Source organism: Musca domestica, unplaced genomic scaffold (genome assembly GCF_030504385.1).
Source record: "Musca domestica strain aabys unplaced genomic scaffold, Musca_domestica.polishedcontigs.V.1.1 18, whole genome shotgun sequence".
Lineage (NCBI taxonomy): Eukaryota > Metazoa > Arthropoda > Insecta > Diptera > Muscidae > Musca > Musca domestica.
The window spans coordinates 9,189,699-9,210,588 of record NW_026712238.1 but is presented as its reverse complement, the minus strand read 5'-3'; the positions used below and the strand labels follow the sequence as shown (position 1 = coordinate 9,210,588).

Genomic DNA, 20,890 nt, shown 5'->3' with positions numbered 1-20,890 from the left:
ATTATTTGAGATTTTATTAACAATGCAAAACTGTTAGCCATCATTTTTTATATCAATCGCTTAAATACACCACCAACAGGTGCCAATTGAATCTTACGTCAAAGCGGATATGAGGTGTTTCATTAACAGCATTTTTCCAGTGTGGGGTTTTCCACAATCGACACATGAATATTAATGCGGCTTTTCTAACTTAAATTGTCCTGCCACACAAATTGTCGTCAACAGGGATGGGAAATAAAAAATAATTTTAAACGATTTTTATTGAAGGGAACAGATCTAGCGATTAAAGATCGTCTTTCGTTCGAAATAGGAAGGACTTTAAATAGTATTTATTGAAAATAATAAAGGACTTCCTTAATAAAATCATGTGCATGAAGATAAATTGTATTTTTGGCAGAGTTAAATATCAATGTTATAAACAGAGCTCTGTTAACAGTATTGAAAAAATAAGTAATTTTGACAATTTTTACTAACTTCTTTAATAAAAATCATAAAAATAAATTCGAATAATCAGCTACGCCGGCTAAGTATACACCAATATTATTGTTCATGGTTCGAAAACTACGATACCGGGGGATAAGATAATACCACCCAATGAAAAGCCTCCCTAAGGGCTTCCAAAATGTCAAAATATCGAAAATTATCCTTATTCCCAAATTTTTCAAAGTCGGTAGTATATTTTTTTTACCTTTTGTTAATCGTAGTTATTTTTATGATTTTTTATTAAAAAATAACAATTTTTAAAATCACTTATTTTTCCAATACAGTTAACTTCTTAACAGTGCTATGTTAATAACATTACAATTTAACTCGTCCAAAGAAATTACAATTTATCTCCACGCACATCTAAAATAAAGAAAATTGATGTATATGGAATATTTAAATGTCTACTTTAGACTATTGGAAGGTTGTTTTTTATAAAAATCCAAAGGACCTCTCACGACTGAACTTTTCTGTAGAAGAAAAAATCTCGATTTTAATATAGAATTCTTCACACTGGAGGCATGAACATGTTGCAATGGAATATCACAAGTTCTCCCAAAACGAGATCAGAATGTATGTGTACCCATAGAATATCCAAAGGAATTTTCAAAGAAGAACAAGTGATCATTCTGTAGAAGACAAAAACCTAGAAGTTTTTCATATAAAAATCAGAAAGAAATCTTTTTAGGGACCGCACGGTCCTCCAATAAAAAAAGGACTTACAAAATAGGCCCAACGATCTTCATTCAGGAGAAGACCAGAAAATCTTCAACTGGAACAGAAAGTCTGTTTTTATATAAAACAAGTATTAGTCGACTTTTTTCGACAGATATAAAGGGTGAGATGAAAAAACTGCAACCAACTTCAGGCTTCTGTTATTTGTAAGCCACTCGTCCGACAGCTCTTAAAATTATTCCAGTGACAGCTCGTTATATTGTTTAGAAGCGTGATAATGTGATTTCTTTATATTTGGCTGGAAAACCACAAGTGGCTATCGTTAGAGCACTCCAACATTAAATGGGATTAAATATTTTATGTCTCGTACCATCGCTCGTTACCGTGATACTGGCAGCGTAGCCCAACGTCAAAGAAGTGGACTGAAGAAAACAGCAACATCAGCAGAAATGGTTCGAAAAGTAACGGAGCGACTTGATCGAAATCCTCGTCGCTGTGGCCGAAAAATGGCTCGTGAGCTGAACATATCGCAATATTCTATTCGGCAAATATTAAAAAAAGAGCTCGGGGTAAAGCCATTGAAATTCCAAGAAGTGCAAAAACTTACACCGCAACAGAAAGAAATTAGACTCAAAGGGGCTAAAGAGTTGATTCGCTTGACCGAAAGTTCGTTGTTCAGCATTTTGTAATCAAACAAAATGATTGTGTTTACTTGCCAAAGAGGTCAGCTGAAAATATGCACCTTCGGTTGGCCACCAGAACTCAAGCGTCGAACATGGTGATGGTGTGGGCCGCCATAACAGCTGATGGTAGCTCTCCGCTCGTATTAATCGACCCTGGCATCAGAATAAATGCCGAATATTATCGCGAAAATATTCTGGAGGGTGTATTAAAGCCTTGGGCTTGCAAACATTTTGGCCGCAGACCTTGGACATTTCAACAGGACTCAGCACCATCGAACTCAGGATGCGCCACCCAAGAATGGTTACAAAATGAGGTTCCTCGCTTCATTTTCAGCGCACAATGGCCACCAAAGTCTCCGGATACCAATTCGTTGAATTATTGTGTCTGCAGTATTTTGGAAAGCAAGGTTGGCCCTAAAAATACCAGAGTGTCGATCACCTCAAGCAAGCGCTTCGCTCGGAATGGGCTAAAGTACCGCAGAGCAACGCTGCCGGAAGCGTTTGACGTTTTCATTGGCCGTTTGATAGCCATAATTCGTGCCAAAGGTGACCAATTCGAACAAATCTAAACTAACTCTGGAATTTGATGCTATTTCCGACATTTTTTGCTGTCATTCAATTTGGAAAAACAAAATTGGAAAAAATAAAATCCGTTAAAAAACGCTGTAAAAATCTTAAAAATACCGACTATAGCCGTTATATTGGGGTATATACCGTATATAGGGAGGTACCATTATATCAGAGCTATACGAAGACCTGGACCGGCATAGACAATTTTCTGTCACAGGCTGTAGCATCCATTACGAACTTCAAATGCGACATCTCAAACAGTTTCGATCAGTATTGTACCTAAAATCGTCAAAATACCGAATATAAGGAGGTACTGATATATGGGGCCTATACGAAGATCTGCACCTGCATTAAAAAATTTGTGGCACAGACTGTAGTTTACATTACGAGCTATAAATACGTATTTTGAAACTACTCTGGTGAATAATGACGCTAAAATCATCAGAATACCGAATATTGGGAGGTACTGTTATAGGGGTGCTATACGAAGACGTGCACCTGCATAGACAATTCCCTGTCATAAGCTGTAATATCCATTACGAAGTTCTAATGCCACATTTGAAACAATTCCGGTAAATAATGTCGCTTAAATCATCAAAATACCGAATATCGAGGGGTGCCGTTATAGGGGGGCTATATGAAAACGTGGACCGACATGACCCATTTACGAATCTAACCTGTCTACTGGCAAAAAAAACATGTGTGCAAAATTTTAGCCCTCTATCTCAATTCGTTCGAAAGATAGCGTGATTACAACAGACAGGCAGACAGACGGACATGGCTAAATTGACTTAGAATTTTACGCTGATCAAGAATATAAACTATGTTGGGTCTGATATGAGTATTTCGAGGAGTAACAAACGGAATGACAAAGTTAATATACCCTCCATAGAATGGTGGAGGGTATAAAAATTAGGAATTATTAGACGGCATTGGTTCGGGGGATTGACACTCTCTGCTCTGGCGTATGTCTAACACCGGCTAGCCGATCCATAGTTTTTCTAAACTTTAAAATGTTTGTTATCTCAATTTAAGCCTTTTTTTCTTTCCCTACAGCAAACGCCCATGTTATGGCTGAAATAAAATAAGACACTATTCCCATAATTGCAATGGGGATTATGTCCAGGAACCGCGACATCTATCGTACAACGTGGCAGGTCAATTCGTATTTATTGTATGGTCTGGAGTTTTTTCTCCCATGCAACAATATTGCACAATCAACATAATTTTTCTCAAACTAGAACATATAATAAAGTTTCCCATCCCTGGATTTTAATGTGATGCAATTTTAAGAGAGCCTTTTTCAGCTCTTTTCATGTTTTCTCAATTACTCTCTGAATAAATTTTAAATTGTAGGTAACTGAGTAGATAAAATGTGTGTTTTCTCTTTTTCTCTGCACACTCCGAAAAAGAGATCATTGTACTATTAATGAGCTCTCCCTCTCTCTCGGTAAACCTGCTCACCATTTTAGCCGGTTTTTGTGTTGACCGAAAAATTTACATTTTGTTGTAGTTGCTTGGTATGACTTCAGCACCATTGAGGAACATGGCTTAGAGAAATGGCGTGGTAGTTTCCAATAGGCCACAGTTGCTGCTCTGTACAAGCAAAGAGAATCGAATAAAAAAAAACAAGGCGTTCGTGTGCGTTTGCGCTTGCGTGTTGACTCGTCTGTCATTTATTGTCATAATGACGTTTCTTGAGGGGTTTCACTGCTTTTTAATGCTTTGTTTTTTTATTTTTTTTTTCTTTCTTTCATATCTTTTGTTCTAAGATTTTGTCGGTGTTTTCTACCTGTTTCTAGTTTTGACTTCGTCATCACGATTCTTTGTCGCTGGCTCTCCTGCATTATTCCTAAGCAAATTGATTGAATATTTACGTAGATTTTATTAAAAGTAATGGTCAGGGAGAGAGAAAAAAGAACAATTCTTTCTCCCTCCCAGAAAAAAATTGAATAAATTATTTGTATTTTCTGTTATCGATAACTTGATGTAGGCCAATAAGCAAATATGGCTAAGAACAGAGAGAGCCCAGAGAACGGTACGAGAGAGAGAAGGTAACTGAAACCCGTAAAAAATAATATCTATTTAACATGCAGACCACATAGTCATTATTCGACATTGTTCTCAAACATTTGTGTTTTTTTATAATACCCACCATACATACAGACAGACGGACAGACAGGTATAACGATGACTTGAAAGCCATTTTACATTCATCTTATTATTACTCAAGCCCCACAAATGTAATCTTTTGTTGGTGTTGTTGTTGTTTATTGTCTGTTCATTGTTTAAATGTCACTGAATTATGGCTATGAAGAATATATTTGTACAGAAAACCCTCAACCGGACATTGCAACCGCAAAAAATAATCAGAAAAACAAATTCCAAACCAAATCAACCAATGGCCAATGGACATCAAACCTTACGCTGGATGTCGCTGAACCTCTTCTGACATTTGAAATGGTTTTAACACTCTCTGTTTTTTTTTTTTGGTATTGGTTGTTTTTGTTGGTTTGTTTGTTCCATTCCTCTTTGACCTTCAGTTTGCATGGGTTCTCGGGGTACGTTTGTGGTCGGTCGGTCTTCTTCTCTTTTTCTGTTTTGGTAAATGTGGCTTATTTTAAGTATTTACATCAGTTCAATACAGTTTGTGCGGTAATTGAAGAAAAATCCAACTTTAAATGGATTAGCTAGACAGCCAGCCAACCATTCATTAAAATGCATGGCAATTTACTGGCCAATCGAGGCCACTTGTTGCCGGTCCGCTGATGCCGCCGCTACAGAAAATGTTAAATGTGTAACAGGTGACACAATAAACGTGGCGTATACAATCACAAATAATTGCATCTGCTAGATATCAGAACCGTTTTAGAAAGGTTAGACAGTCATGGAATTACGAAATTGGCTTTTTTCAAATACCTGAGTAATTTTTTCATGCATTCCCACCAAATCATTTCCGATAAGGTTTTAAGTTGGAAAATATTTTGGGTCAGTCTTTTGTGCCCTTTACCACAAAGGTTCAAAATGAGCATAAATTATAAAAAAGAAGAAGAACAGCTAAGTTCGGCCGGGCCAAACTTTTAATACCCTCCACCAATTGGATAGAACTTGAAAATTTTCAAAAAAAAAAAAACATCCGGAAACTACCACTAAAATGAAAACTGTTAAATGGAGACTATACGCAGACGTGAAACTGCCTCCGATCTTTTTTGCCATAGGCTGTAGTACCCATTACGAACTTCAAATACCAGATTTGAAACAATTTCGGTAAATAATGTCGCTAAAATCATCAAAATACCGAATATCGGGAGGTACCCTTATATGGGGGCTATACGAAGACGTGCACCTGTTTACGTAATTTTTTGTCATAGGCTGCAGTACCCATTACGAACTTCAAATACCAAATTTAAAATAATTCAGGGGAATACTGTCGCTAAAAATACCGAAGATCGGGAGGTACCGTCATATGGGGGCTATACGAAGACGTGGACCTGCATACAAAAATTTTTGTCATAGGCTGTAGCAGCCATTACGAACTTCAAATACGTAATTCCGGTAAATAATGTCGCTAAAATTAAAAAAATACCGAAAATCGGGAGGAATCGTTATAAGGTGGCTACAAGAAGACGTGGACCCTTTACAGACAATCTTCTGTCGTAGGCTGTAACATCCATTACGAACTTCAAATACGAAATTTGGAACGATTCCGGTGAATGATGTCGCACAAACCATAAAAATACCGAATATTGGGAGGTACCGTTATATGGGGGCTATATGAAGACGGGGACCTGCATACAAAAATTTTGTCGTAGGCTGTAGTACTCATTATGAACTTTAAATATGAAATTTGAAATAATTCTGATAAATACTGTTGCTAAAATCATGAAAATGCCGAATATCGGGAGGAACCGCTATCTGGGGGCTATACGAAGACGTGGACCTGCTTACGAAATTTTTTTCCGTAGGTTGTAGTAACCATTAAGATCTCACAATACGAAATTTGAAAGAATTCCGGTAAATAATGTTGCTGAAATCATGAAAATGCCGAGTATCGGGAGGTACCGTCATATGGGGCTAAACGAAGACGTGGGCCTACACGGACATTTTTCTGTCTTAGGTTGTAGTACCCATTACAAACTTCAAATACCAAATTTGAAACAATTCCGATGAACAATGTCGTTAAAATCATCAAAATATCAAATATAGGGAGGTACTGGTATATGGGGCTATAACAAGACGTCGACCTGCACAGACAATTTTCTATCATAGGCTGTAGTATTCATTACGAACTTTAAATACCAAATTTGAAACGATTCCGGTGAATTATGTCGCTAAAATTATCAAAATACCGAATATCGGGAGGTACCGTTATATGGGGGCCATACGAAAAGGTGAACCTGCATAAAACATTTTTTGTCATAGGCTGTAGTACCCACTAGGAACTTTAAGTCTAAAATTTGATATAATTCCTGTAAATGTCGCTAAAATAATGAAAATACCGAATATCTGGAGGTACTGTTATGTGGGAGCTATACGAAGACGTGGACCTGCGTACGAAATTTGTTTCCAGGGGTTTTAGTAACCATTTAGATCTCCCAATACGAAATTTGAAACGATTCCAGTGAATAAAGTTGCTGAAATCATGAAAATACCGAATATCTTGAGGTACCGTCATATGGGGGCTATACGAAGACGTGGACTTGCATATAAAAGTTTTTGTCATAGGCTGTAGTAGCCGTTACGAACCTCAAATACGAAATTTGAAGAAATTCCGGTAAATAATGTTGCTGAGATCATCAAAATACCGAATATCGAAATTAAAAAAAAAATTAAAATCCTTTAAAAATTCTGTTAAAATCTTAAAAATGCCGAATATCATAAGGTGCCGATATATGGGGGGATATACGATATTGTGGACCTATATAGACAAATTTGTGTCTGGGGGTAAGGTACTAACAAAGAACTCCTTGTGTAGAATTTCAGACAATTTCCTTGAAAATTGTGGCTAAAATCATCAAAATACCGAATATCGGAGTGTACCATAAAATGGTTTAAAAAGTTTAAAATTTCCGTTTTAGATAATTTGTGTAATTTATGTTATTTTAATTTTTGGGATTTTTTATATAATTCCAATAATTAACTCATTCCAAAAATTCCATCAATTTATTCTTTCATTTCAACCTGTTTGATTTTATTAGAATATTTGTGGAATGAATAAGAATAGATAATTGAAGGAAAAAAAAAAAAAAAAAAAAAACAAAACAACAAATCTCATGAGGGTTTCTTTTTCTAAAATCATATTTAGAATCTAAATAATGAGGGTTTCTTATAATGACCATAATTATGAGCATTTTTGTGAAAGAGAGAGAGAGAGAGAGAGAGAGAGAGAGAGAAATGTGTGTAGCTGGTTTTGAACTCTTAACACAAGCATTGTATCTAAAAGCGGCGGTGCTCAAACCCGTGTTCTAGAACATGAAGAGATAAAAGATATAATTTAAGAGAAAATTAAAATTCTGTTTTTCTTTTTATTTTACGATTCAATTTAATTATTTTTAACATGAATGTTTGCCTTAATAATTTATAAAGCAAATGGATAAAAAATATTTGTATAAATAATGACTTAACACTGTTTTGTTCTTGATTTAAATAAGCAAAGAGAAATTTGACTGAAAAGAGATATTTCTTTTTGAGCACCCCTGCTAAAAGAGATTTTCAAAATTTCAGATAATTTTTTTTGCTTCCATCTAACCTTTACAATTTCATTAGATGTATCACTCACATATAATAAGAATTCTTTTAAATGAGAAAATCTCATTGGAATGGTAATGCAGGAAGTTTTCCCATACAATTCTGAGATAAATACATATGTGTAGTTGCAAGATGTTTTTATAACCTCAGCCATATAGCTAAACAAAATATATATAATTTGATACATCCAAAACGTGCCTCATGGAAATAACGATTTTTGGCCCTTATTCTCTTTGGACCAAATCCATTTCAGGACATTTTGGAGTCGATCTAGCGATGTCCGTCCATCAGTCCGCCTGTTTATCTGGCTGGAAGGGAGAATCCGATTTGGTCCAAATTTGGAGCATAGTTGTATTATAATCAAACTTGGATCGAGTTCGGAGATGGGCAATATCGGTCCACTATTTCTGCAAAATAGTCATAATTTTCAAAAAATATATTTTATTGCACAGAAAGAGAAAGGATAATCCGATTTTGTTCCAACTTTTCAAATCCTAATATATGCATGAGTGCTAGGTCAGATGCGAAAATGGAAAATACAGGGTGAGATGAAAAACTGTAACCAACTTCAGACTGCTGCCACTCATCCGACAGCTGTTAAAATTATTCCAGTGACAGCTCATTATATTGTTTACAAGCGTACAAAAGAATTTCGGTGATAATTTTCCAGAAAAAAGTTACTCGCGATGGAATTCAAGCGTAATATTGTGATTTCTTTATATTTGGCTGGAAAACCACAAGTGGCTATCGTTAGAGCACTCCTGCATTTAAATGTGAATAAATCTTTTGTGTTTCGTACCATCACTCGTTACCGTGATACTGGTAGCGTAGCCCGACGTCAAGGAAGTGGACGGAAGAAAACAGCAACATCAGCATAAATGGTTCGAAAAGTAAAGAAGCGACTTGATCGATCACCACCCGCGTCCCAGTGGCCGAAAAATGGCTTGTGAGCTGAAAATATCGCAATACTCCATTCGGCAAATATTGAAATTCCAAAGTGCAAAAACTTACACCACAACAGAAAGAAAATAGACTCAAAAGAGCTAAAGAGTTGCTTCGCTTGGCCGAAAGTGGTGAACTGCCGAATATGGTTTTCTCCGATGTGAAAATATTCGTTGTCCATCAGTTTGTAAACAAACAAAATGATCGTGTTTACTTGCCAAAGAGGTCAGCTAAAAATGTGCACCTTCGGTTGGCCACCAGAACTCAAGCGCCGGCCATGGTGATGGTGTGGGCCGCCATAACAGCTGATGGTCGCTCTCCGCTCGTATTAATCGAGCGTGACATTATAAAAAATGCCGAATATTATAACGAAAATATTCTGGAGGGTGTATTAAAGCCTTGGACACGCAAACCTTGGACATTCCAACAGGACTTAGCACGCGCCACCCAAGAATGGTTACAAAATGAGGTTCCTGGCTTCATTTCCACCGCACAATGGCCACCAAAATCTCCGGATACCAATCCGTTGGACTATTGTGTCTGGAGTATTTTGGAAAGAAAGGTTGGCACTAAAATGTACCAAAGTGTCGATCACCTCAAGTAACCCGGCGAAGAATGGGCCAAAATACCGCAGAGCAACATTCGGGCAGCGTGTGACGGTTTCATTGGCCGTTTGAAGGCGAAGGAAAATGCCGTTGATAAAGAGGTATCATTATGCGGGATTTATATACAACGTCAAATCTTTTTAGAACATTTTTCCGATCTAAAGATTATTTATGGAAGTTTAATATAATTGTGGACCAATCTGTGCATTTTTTGACAAAATCCAAAGTTTAACACAAAAACGTGGACTCTATCAGCTAATGTCAATGTCGGCTTATATTTTGGCTTAGATCTATTTATTTTGGGAATTTGGATTTGAAATATGTTTTTTTTTTTTTTTGCGAAAATATGCAGTGCTCCGTTTCTTTACGTTGGGTCGAAGCTTTCAATTTTGGAGTTTTCAAGGCTTGGCCATTCTGTAAAGTTGCCACCTTTATTGAGGTGCTTGTATAAGAGTACGGCACGACTACATTCTGTGCACAAAGCGGCACATTAACTATTGCAACTCTATGGCGCCCAATTCGGCTTTATTGTAAGGTATCAGGAAATGTTCCTCATTCCGATGATTTGAATCCAATTTATATTAAAGATTGTTTATATATAGTACAACCCCATCGATTTGACTCCAAGGCATTCTAAGGCACCAAATCTCGGTTGTTTTTTATTTTAATTTTAACTACTCTTCGCCCAACAATCTGGCAACACTACATACAAATTATCACATTAAAATTTATCTCTGAGAGCGAGAATTCCTCCACTAACACTACCTGTTGAAGATCATCATGATGTTTGATACCATAGCAAAGATAAAGAGACACACAGAGAGGGAATATATCATTAAGAGAATAACCATTATTGATAACTCTCATTTCTCTCCCCAAATATGAGAGAGGCTCAGTATAGGTTACAATTATTCCACTTTTGTTTAGTAGTTAGTTGTTGTCTTTTAGTAACACGTCAAGTCAAAAAATCAAAAATCTATGTGTGGGTATTTATCTTTGAGTGCGCTGCTCTCGTGTGTGTGTGTGTGTGTGTGCATTTATGACTGTCGAACAACAACAATACACATGAAACGCTTAGTGTGAGATAGGCCAGAGTTAAGCCAACATCGTTCGCGTTGGTTTAAATCAGTTTGTGTAAAGACGTGGTTGAAACATGCAAACGTTTCACAGATAGAGCGCGTTTTTTGGATATTTTCCGACACAACCGAAAGAAAGGAAAACAAAAAAAAAAAGAAATATCGAACGGAAACTTGAAAAATACAAAAAAGAAAGAATCTTTTTTTCAAGAACCCATTGTGGTTTGAAAGAAATCATTTCATTTGAAAGTGTCTCTGGGGAAAAAGTGCCAATTAAACAAAATGTAAGGAAATGATATTAAAAACGAAATTCGTGGAATTTTTAATCAAAAAATATGGAATAATTAAAAATGATAATAAAACGTTCATAAAAAATGTGATTTTTCTAGAGCTGAGACGTGCTGATTGGAAGGAAAAGTTGCAGAGTGACAAAGTGTGGAATATTCTTTAGAAAAAAAAAATAATAAATAAATAAATAAATAAAAAAAATTTCTTACTTTTTTTAATTCGGGAAAAATTGAAAAATATTTTTATAATTGTTTCAATATTGACAAAATATATGTAGTTTGAAAAATATTATGAAAACTTCTACAAATTAATAATTAAATATTTTTAAATTCAAAAGAAATTTAAATTTAAAATTATAAGTCAATGAGTGAGATGATAAAATGATACCATGTTTAAAAAAATTATTAAATGTTAAAAAAAATGTTAAATTTGAAAACAACTATGGAATTTAAAAAAAAAATAATTTAAAAAAATTGAAAAACACCATAAAAATTTTTAATGAAATTTTTTTTTATAAAAAAAAACTAAATGTGGAAAAAAATATAAACATAAAATTGAATTCGTTATTGAGAAAAAAAATAAGGAAAAGAGAATTTTGCGGTGAAAGTTTATCCATTCAAGCAATAATTAATATTTTTGCAAAAGATATTTAAAAAGGCAGAATTATTAAAAAAAAAAAATATATATATATATATATATATAAATAACTGCATATCTTCTATACCTCCCCCAACCCCCTGAAAAATGGAGTAACACGAGCATTGCAATAAACTAAATATGAAAAAATAAAAATCTCTAAAACTTGTTTCCAAGCGGTATTTTTTGCTCATCTGGTCTAGATTCATATCTAATCAGATTATCCGGTTTTATACCAAAATAAAAAAAACTCAAAATCTAAAATATTCAAATCGTTTAGACAAAAATTAAAAATTTCTAAAGAATTTTTAATTAAACAAATGATGTCAAGCTGTACTTAAACAACATGACGTAAAGCTACTTCTCCGTTTGGTTGATCCGGAGTTAAAGTCAGATTTTGTATTTTTAAAATTCTGAAAGCGAACACGTAACTGCTTGGAGAATTTGAAATGAGGATTTTTGTTGTCGGCAAAGTGATGTTAAATTTGAATTATTATTATTATTTTTTTTTTTTTTTTGAAAAGATAAAAGTGAACAATTAATTTAATGGAATCTTTTGGATCTGTAAAGTTTGTTCGGTTTTTTAGAGTCCATGTTCATAAAAAAGAGCAATTATTGAAAAGTGTCCCCTAAAATTAGAGATTACTTGTTTTTATAAGAATATTGAAATGTAAAGAACCAGCCAATCAGGGAAATAACAAAACAATTAAAAAAAGTCTAGATTTGTTCGAATTGGTCACCTTTTGCAAAAATTATGGCCTTCAAACGGCCAATGAAACCGTCACACGCTGCCCGAATGTTGCTATACTTTTCGTATTTTGGTCCATTCCCGGCGAAGCACTTGCTAGAGGTGATCGACATTTTGGTATTTTTTAGTGCCAACCTTGTTTTCCAAAATACTCCAGACACAATAATCTAACGGATTGGTATCCGGAGATTTTGGTGGTCATTGTGCGCTGGAAATGAAGCGAGGAACCCCATGTTGTAACCATTCCTGTGTGGCGCGTGCTGAGTGCGATAATGGTGAGTCCTGTTGGAATGTCCAAGGTCTGCGGCCAAAATGTTTGCGTACCCAAAGCTTTAATACACCCTCCAGGATATATTCGCAATAATATTCGACATTTATTCTGATGCCACGGTTGATTAATAAGACCAGAGAGCGACCATCGGCTGTTATGGCGGCCAAACACCATCACCATGGTCGACGCTTGAGTTCTGGTGGCCAACCGAAGGTGCATATTTTCAGCTGACCTCTTTAGCAAGGAAACACTATCATTTTGTTCGTTTACAAACTGCTGGACAACAAATGTTTTCTCATCGGAGCGGAGAAAACCAAATTCGGCAATTCACCACTTTCGGCCAAGCGAAGCAACTCTTTAGCTCTTTTGAGTCTATTTTCTTTCTGTTGCGGTGTAAGTTCTTGAATTTTTGGCATTTCAATGGCTTTACCCCGAGCTTATTTTTTAATATTTGCCGAATGAAATATTGCGATATGTTCAGCTCATGAGCCATTTTTCGGCCACTGTCACTGCGGGTTTCGATCAAGTCGCTTCTTTACTTTTCGAACCATTTCTGCTGATGTTGCTGTTTTCTTCCGTCCACTTTCTTGACGTCGGCCTACGCTACCAGTATCACGGTAACGAGCGATGGTATGAGACAAAAAAGATTTATTCGCATTTAAATGCTGGAGTTCTCTAACGATAGCCACTTGTGGTTTTCAAGCCAAATATAAAGAAATCACACTATCACGCTTGAGTTCCATCACGAATAACTTTTTTTCTGGAAAATACTTACCAAAATGCTTTTGAACGCTTGTAAACAATATATTGACCTGTGACTTGAATAATTTTAACAGCTGTCGGCAGAGTGGCTTAGAAATGACAGCAGTCTAAAGTTGGTTGCAGTTTTTGTAATCTCATCCTGTGGTCCTTATCAGCATAAAGTTCTATGTCGATTTAGCGATGTCCGTCCCTCTGTGGAAATCTAGCTTCCTAACGAAATGAAGTAGGTTGATAAAATTTTACTCAAATGTGTATTATGTCTGCAGGACTTTTGGCATTGAAAATGGGTCATGTAGGTCCACGTTTTAACAGTATCTCCAGATATTCGGTATTTTGATGATTTTGGAGACATTTTTCACCAGATTTCTTTCAAATTTGGTACGTGAAGTTCGTAATGGGTAATACAGCCTATGACACAAAATTGGATGTGCATGTCCACGTCTTCGTAGAGGCCCTATAAACGGTACCCCCGATATTCGGTATTCTGATGATGTCAGCAACATTATTCACCGGAAATGTTTCAAATTTGGTATTTGAAGTTCGTAACATATATTACAGCCTATGACAGAAAATTGGCTGTGCAGGTCTACGTCTTCGTATAGCCTCCATACAACGATACATCCCGATATTCGGTATTCTGATGATGTCAGCAACATTATTCACCGGAAATGTTTCAAATTTGGTATTTGAAGTTCGTAATAGAAACTGCAGCCTGTGACCAACAAAATTTTTTTATGAAGGCCCTGGTCTTTGTATTGCTGCCCTAATATCGGTACCTTCCGATATTTGGTATTTTGATGATTTTAGCGACATTATTTATCGGAATTGTTTCAATTTTGTTATTTGAAGTTCCTAATGGATATTACAGCCTATGACAGGAAATTCTCCGTGCAGGTCCACGTCTTCCTATAGCCCTATATTAAGGATACCTCCGATACTCCGTATTTTTATGATTTTAGCGACATTATTCACCGGAATTGTTTCAGATTTGATATTAGAAGTTCGTGATGGATACTACAGCCTATGACAGAAAATTGTTTGTGCAAGTCCACGTCTTCGGTACCTCCCGATAATAGGTATTTTGATGATTTTAGCGACATTATTCACCTAATTTTTTTTAGTCTCACATTTGAATATTTTAATGACTTATGACAAAAGTTGCCTGCAGGTCCACGTAGGTCGTAGAGACCCTAAAATAACGGCAACATTCGGTATTTTTAAGATTTGAGCAGAATTTTTAATGGATTTTATTGTTTTTGAGAATTGCCAAAGTCGTTCCAAATGGTGGAGGGTATTCAATGTTCTTTTTCTTCTTCTTCTTTACTTTTAATTTCGTATGTTTTGCTTATTTTCGCTTACTGTGCATACTTTTTTACATATTTTGCATATGCACTATATGAAAAAACAATTAGAAAATATGTTTGTGAATCTCCTTCAATCCAACCAATTTTTTTATTTTGCATCTTCGAAGTATGCAAATATGAAAAAATCCTAATAAAGCATATTTTTATTTGGACTACAGAAAGTCTTCAATTATTTTTCTTCCAATTTTTTTTCGTCATTTTTAAAAAAATACTGTGCTCTGAAAAATAAAAAAAAACCCAACCTTCAACTTTGGAATAACAATACGTCACCTTAAAAATTCTAAAACTTTCCTTCCAATCACACAACGAATCATAAAAATGAAAACTTAAACCTACCAAATCAAAAAACCAAAAAAAAAAACTCCTCCATATGTGCGTGTGTATTTTTTATGCTTTTGCCCCAACTTTGTGCGTTTTATATCTACAAATCTGTGCGTTCGTGCGTGCGTGTGTGTGTGTGTGATTTTGGTTTTTTTTCTTCTGTGTTTTTTCTTCTGTGTTTCTTGTGCAATGTGAATTCTCCTGGCATGGCTTTTTCAAGTTCATGTTTGAATTTCACCAGTTCGTGATTTCATGGAGGCATGGAGTAGGCAGACATATGTACGTACGGTGCTGGATCAAATCTGGGTGGTTGCCGCCTAAGCTGTGTGAGTGCAGCGGATTTTATGTTTTTTGCAACTCGTTTGCCGTTTTGTCTCTCGGCCTCTAAGGTAAGTGGAAAACTAGTTAAAACCAGTTAGAGTGAAACAAAATGAAAAAGAAAAAACGTTGAAAAATACCGGTATTTGGGAGTTTTTCTTTACCTTTCGTTTAGATATCAAATTTGTTTTTGCAGTGCCGCTTGTTTTTTTCTTTTTCTTGTCAACTTGAAAGCTTCTTATAAGCCTCCTCCTCCCTCAATTACAGCTAGCATTTGGTTTTTGTAACCTTTTTCCAAAATAGATTTGTAAAGGTGGAAAAAATATTCAATGCATTTTTTGCAACAGCAACAATGGCAACAACAAAAAAACTTACAACAATGACAAACTGGCGGTAGTTTGTTTTCCATGTTTTTTTCCTCTCTCTCCCTGATTTTGTTATACCCTCCACTATAGTATGGAAGGTATATTAAGTTTATCATTCCTTTGGTAACACCTCGAAATACACATTTTAGACCCCTCAAAGTATATATATTCTTGATCAGCATAAAATTCTTTGTCGATTTTGCGATGTCCGTCCGTCCTTCTATCCGCCTGTGAAAATCAATGTTGCTTCCGAACGAAATGAAGTGGGATGATAAAATTTTACTCAAATGTATATTATGCCTGCAGTACTTTCGGTATTGAAAAAGGGTCATGTAGGTCCACGTTTTGCTATAGCCCACATATAACGATACCTCCCGATATTCGAATTTTGATTGTCTTAGCGACATTATTCACCGAAATTGTTTCAAATTTGGTATTTGAAGTTCGAAATGGATGCTACTGCTTAAGACAGAAAATTGTCTGTGCAGGTCCACATCTTCGTGTAGCCCCCATATAATGGCACCTCCCGATATTCTGAATTTTGATGGTCTGAGCGACATTATTCACTGGAATTGTTTCAAACTTGGTGTTTGAAGTGCATAACGGATGCTGCAGCCTGTGACAGAAAATTGTTTGTGCAGGTTCACGTCTTCTTATATCCCCCATATAGTGGTACCTCCCGAAATTCGGTATTTTGATGATTTTGGCGACATTCTTCACCGGAATTGTTTCAAATTTGGTATTTGAAGTTCGCAGTGGGTAATTCAGCCTATGACAGAAAATTGTCTGTACAGGTCCACGTCTTCGTATAGCCCTTATATAACGGTACCTTCAGATATTCGGTATTTTGATGGTCTTGGCGAAATTATTCACTTGAATTGTTTCAAATTTGTTATTCGAAGTTCGTATAAATACTTCAGCCTATGACAGAAAATTGTCTGTGCAGGTCCACGTCTTCGTATAGCCTCTATAAAACGGTACTTCCCTATATTCGGTATTTTGATGATTTTAGCAACATTATTCTGTTCGTAATGGACACTTCAGCCTATGACAGAAAACTGTCTGTGTAGATACACGGCTTCGCATAGCCCCCATATAAGGGTACCTCCCCATATTCGGTATTTTGATGATTTTAGCGACACTGATCATCGGAATTGTTTCATATTTGGTATTTGAAGTTCGTAATGGATACTTCAGCCTATGACAAAATATTATCTGTGCAGGTCCACGTCTTCGTATAGCCCCCATATAACAGTACCTCCCGACATTCGGTATTTTCATGATTTCAGCGACATTATTCTCCGGAATTGTTTCCAATTTGGTATTTGAAGTTCGTAATGGATGCTACAGCCTATGAAAAAAAAATTGTCCGAACAAATCCCCATCTTCTAGTAGCCCCCATACAGCGGTACCTCCCGATATTCAGTATTTCGATGATTTAGAGTATTGTAACGGCTTATGACAAAATAACAGCTTAATTCGGTATTTTTATGATTTTAACAGAATTTTTTTTTTTTTTGAAAATTGCCAAATTCGTCCCAAATGGTGTAGGGTATTAAAAGTTCGGCCCGGCCGAACTTTCAGCTTTTTAACTTGTATTTTTTTACCTTTTTCCAGCACTACACATTAGTGCGAATACGAGACAATGTCCGTAAATTGTATTTCTTTTTTTGTTGTTGTCTTTTTTTCTTTTTTGCTCTGCTCCACCTTGTTCAAGTTGCATTTGAAACGCAAATCTTGTTCTGTATGGCAGGCAGTTAGTTCATGGTAACAGCATTCAAACGAGTTTAAACACAGCAACAACAGCAACAACTACTGCGACGAGAATAAATGCACATTTTTCTAAGCCAAAACGAAACAACAAAAGCAACAACAACAGCAAAAAAAAATTGTTTTCATGATTGCCAGGAATGTGCGATTGTGTAAAGTGTTGCCAGTGTGGCAAAGTCAGCTTTGAACAGCAATACAACAAACAAAAAAAAAAAGTGGCCTGGTCACATTTTCCATGATACCATCAGGCCACGTTGCATTGTAGCTAGCAGCCCATTAGCACAGAAAGGGATGATGGGGGGATGTGTGTTCGTGTGTGTGAAGAAAAAGTGCTAAACAAACAAATCACGTTGTCTTTTAGATGGCTAAAACGTTTATTCATTATCATCTCTCGTAAAAAGACATGAATGAAATACGGGCTAACGCAGAGAATTTCAGAGAGTTGTTGTTGTATGCTGCAAAGTAATGCCACCATTTTTTTGGGGATCTGCATGGGGGTAACAGCAGCAACAACAACAACAACAATTGCCACATTCATATCGTCACCATCATCATCATCAGCAGCATGGATATGATCCATTTAACACATTACCTAACTAACGTCATGGACCCTAACGACAATCAGCCCAGCATAACCGCATAATGCGGGCCCGCCGAAATGGTGTGACCCAAACAACACTTGGTAGAATTTGCACGTTTTGTGCATTTGGCGAACAATGACCATAACAGTGACCTATTCGGCAAATGAATGAATGGATGCACGACAACAATAACAGAATTCTATGGAAAAACTACAAGGTGAGGTGTCTACCCTCAGGGATTTAGAAAAATAGCGTATAGTAAACAATAAATGCGCTGAAAACCTCTCTCTGGAATTTGTTTTTTTTTAAGTTTTCAAATTTTGAAAATTTCGAAAGCTTCAAATGTTTCTAAAATTGACGGAATTGGTGAGATAACAAAACGGTTTCTACCCAAAAGTGCAGATTTACATGTAGTATATCGATTAGAATATGTCATAGAGCTGAGTCGAGCTAGCTATATGGAACCCTCTAGACATTTTAATTTTTAGGCAATCTAGAGGTTTCACTTATCGATCGATCCTCAATAAATTGTTCTTGGAGTTTCGGTTAGAGTCAGAATAAAAGTCAATAATTTATGGAGTGGATCTCAAAATATTTATGAAACGAAATGGACCAAAGATAGACTTTGTTTTGCAGATCACAATTATTGAGCAACTAGTAAATGCCCGCTACTTCGCATGCGAAAAAAGAAATTTAAGATTTCCAGCTCTATTCTACCCCAAATACAAAAGACATTACTGTTTGGTAATTTGCGTACTTTTTAGTGCGTTTTTCCAAATCCCCCGCCAAACCGCACAAAAGGTCATCCTAATTTCCTAATATAAGACTCCCAATTTAATCCCTTACCTAAATGCTCAATATATATACCCTCTGCCATATAGCTACAGAGTCGAAATAACGGTTTTAGACCCTAGGTCTCTTTGAAAAAATCCGTTTTAGGAGAATAGGAGTCGATCTAGCGATGTCCGCCCGTCAGTCTGTCCGTCTGACTGGTGTGCACGATAACTCTTGAAGGGATTATACGATTTGCTCTAAACTTGATACATCGTATCAAACTTAGATCGAGTTCGTAGATGGGCAATATCGGTCCACTCCTTCTGGTACCTCACCCACAAAAGATCGAAATTAATATATTTTCTGGACAGAAACAAAAAGATGATCTGATTTTGCTCCAACTTTACAAATCCTAATATTTGCTTTAGTTCTAGGTCAGGTTCAAAAATGGATAACATAGGTCCACTCCATCAAGTACCTCCCCCAAAAGGGGTAACATTTTGACTAATTATAACCCTTATAAAATGTGATGTAAGAGTCCGATTGTCTTCAAATTTCACACATCCCAATATTTTAATTAACCCAAGGTCTGACGTTAAGATGGAATATATCGGTCATCTCCTTCTGGTACCTCCCCCACAAAAGGTCGAAATTGTGTATGTCCATTAAGCTCGAAATTACCATCCGATTTCATTCAGACTTGGCACATCTGAATATTTCTACAGCACAAGATCTGTTTTAAAGGTGGTAGAAATCAGACCATTCCTTCGCCACAAAGGGTCAAAGTTTTGAATAACAAAAACGATTATGAAATTCGAAATAAGCACCTCATTCTCTTCATATTTAACACATACCATTATTTCTACTAACAAAAAGTTCTGGTGTAAATATGAAATACATCGGTCTACTCCTTCTGGTACCTCCCCCACAAAGGCTCAAAATTTTGAGTATCCATGAAGCTCACAAAACGCGAAATTAACATCTGATTCCATTCAGAGTAGGTACATCTCAATTCAGACTTGGTACATCTCAATATTTCCATCAACACAAGATCTCTTATAAAGATGATAGAAATCGAACAATTTCTTCTGATATCTCCCCCACATAGGGTTCAAGATTTTGAAAAACAAAACGCTCAAAGAAAGCGAAATAAGCATCCAAATCTCTTTAAATTTCACACATACAGGGTGAGATAAAAAAAATGCAAGCAAATCAAACGCCATAATTTTTACTTTTTTTTTAATTTTATTAAATAAAAGCAAAAAATGTCGGAAATAGCATCACATTTTTGAATGAGTTTAGATTTGTTCGAATTGTCAGCTTTGGCACGAATTATATCCTTCAAACGGCCAATGAAACCGTCACACGTTGCGGTGTAAGTTTTTGCACTTTTTGCAATTTCAAGGCATTTACCCCGAGCTGATTTTTCAATATTTGCCGAATGAAATATTGCAATATGTTCAGCTCACGAGCCATTTTCGGCCACTGCGACCCGGGTTTCGATCAAGTCGCTTCTTTAGTTTTCGAACCATTTCCGCTGATGTTGCTGTTTTCTTTCGTCCACTTCCTTGACGTCGGGCTACACTGCCAGTATCACGGTAACTAGCGATGGTACGAGACACAAATAATTTATTCACATTTAAATGCTGGAGTGCTCTAACGATAGCTACTCGTTTTCCAGCCAAATATAAAGAAATCACACTATCACGCTTGTATTCCATCACGAATAATTTTTTTTCCTGAAAAATTCTCACCAAAATGCTTTTGTACGCTTGTAAACAATATTATGAGCTGTCACTGGAATAATTTTAACAGTTGTCGGGCGAGTGGCTTAGAAAAGTGACAGTAGTCTGAAGTTGGTTTGCAGATTTTTCATCTCATAGTCCAAACCTGGCTCTTCACAATATTTA

At 36.1% G+C, this 20,890-nt stretch overlaps 1 protein-coding gene across 2 annotated transcripts in view; it reads left to right on the top strand.

Moving 5' to 3' along the window:
* Positions 1 to 20,890, top strand: part of LOC101890934 (low-density lipoprotein receptor-related protein 2) — a 481,392-nt gene that overhangs the window by 19,367 nt on the left and 441,135 nt on the right. The window contains exon 1 of one of the 2 annotated variants that reach the window (XM_059120924.1): positions 10,729 to 11,066. The exons of the other annotated variant lie outside the window; for it this stretch is intronic. The gene's annotated coding sequence lies outside the window, so the exon portion shown is untranslated. Of the gene's footprint in view, positions 1 to 10,728; positions 11,067 to 20,890 lie in introns of those variants that run through there. 2 annotated transcript variants of the gene reach the window in all.